Here is a 1,883-nt window from a genome sequence, read left to right on the forward strand (position 1 = left end):
ACACGTGAAATGTTTTTACGGCGTCGTTAGAAACTTAAAAATCGATATTAAATTCATGTAGTAATACTTACGTTTTTGTTTTATAATCTGCTTTCGATTAACTTTATCTGCTTTTATAAAGGAAACGATTTTTCAAATGTGATTGACTTTACAAGCTCAACTTAACATTGAAGATGACGAACGGAAGAGCAAGTTCGCAGAAAACAAAATTGAAGAGGAAAAATAAAAAAAGAAATCATTTCGAAATAGAGCCGATCTATTTGGTGAATATCACAGATAAAATTAGTATTATTTTATTTAACATTTTAATATTTGCATGAGAAAGAACAGATTACAAGTTTCATCTTTATTAATTCTCTAATTCGTTGCACGTGCAATTTAATGCCGGAAACTGATACTACTTTTCGTATTTTTTTTATTTTAGATTTCCGATTTTTTTTATTGTGATTAAAAAATTAAATTTAAAAAATTACACGCGAAAGAAAAAATTATAATAAAAAATATTTTCAGAGCAGCTTCAGAAACTGACAAATTCAACTAAATTTAGAAGTTAAATGAATTTCTTGTAAAAATCTCTCGAAAGTTCATTTTTTTTATGGGAGGAGGTGGGGCTTGCCAAGCTTTGCTCATTCATAAAATACGTTTAAATATAATATTTTAATTTGTTAAAACTTCCCATATATTTTTATAGAGTCGTGATGTCAGAAGTAATAAAAATAAGTATTTGGATGACATCAGCTACAATCGAAATCGAAAGCAAAATTGTAGCATTCAAAGCTGGTGACGTTACCACTGTGCAAACGTGGCACGCATGAATGTACAAAAGGTATAACGATTTTTTTTTTAATTCTGACCCTATACAACTCATGGAAGTGGTGCCAATTTGTAAAAACTGACCGTGGAGTCACTCACTTCTATGTGTGTGACTCTGTGTTCACCTATTCATAATCAGCATCTATCAATTTTTAGGACCGAGGTTGCAGGACTGCAGGAATCTCTTGAAGTCGAAAGTAGTAGAGTATCTGCAGGAACGGTAAAAGTAAATTTAACAAGATCTCCGATTAATAGAAGGTTTCCACCAAGGCATATCCTAATCCTCACATACATAAAATAAAAGTATAGAAATAACTCCGGAAAATTACGACACTTGACAAAGAAATCGACATCACTGTATTAAGATGAAATAACATTTATTTACGTGTTAGGAAATAGCTTTTTTATATAAAAACGTCTGTTATGCACTGTAATTCACTGATCTACATGTTGTATGCATGCACAATAAACAAATCTACTCCTCTCCTCTGTAAATGACGGTGCCACCCAGCAGAAATAAATCCACTTTTTTTTTTCACAATCAATAAATTAGTAATGTGTATGCGTGTAAATCAAAACAATTACGAATTTATTTTCTTTCTTGACACCAATGTTAAGAACGGCTTTCGGGGTAGACACCCCCAAACTCCCCATGTTAAGAACGGCCTTCCTAATGGACACATTCAACTTCCCCATGTTAAGAACAGCTTTTAGAATGGACATCCTTAACCTCCCCATGTCAAGACCGATTTTCGGAATAGACACCCCTAACCTCCCCATGTTAAATGCTTTATTTATTAAAAAAAAGCCAACAGAAATTTATGTGTTATTATATTTTTTTTTAGTTCTTAAAACCTCAAAGGATCGGTCGATTTTGGAAGTGAAAAAAAAAAAAATAATTCGGAGAAAGTTGAAATTACCGCACAAAATATTTGTTTTCTAAAACTGTGCAATGCGGTAAGTTTGGGAAAATGTATTGTTATTTTATTTAATTTATTATTTTATTTATTATTATTATTATTTTATTTTATTTATTATTTTTTACTACTATTATTATTATTTTATTTTAT

This window comes from Euprymna scolopes, chromosome 46 (genome assembly GCF_053919585.1).
Source record: "Euprymna scolopes isolate OS-2025 chromosome 46, ASM5391958v1, whole genome shotgun sequence".
Lineage (NCBI taxonomy): Eukaryota > Metazoa > Mollusca > Cephalopoda > Sepiida > Sepiolidae > Euprymna > Euprymna scolopes.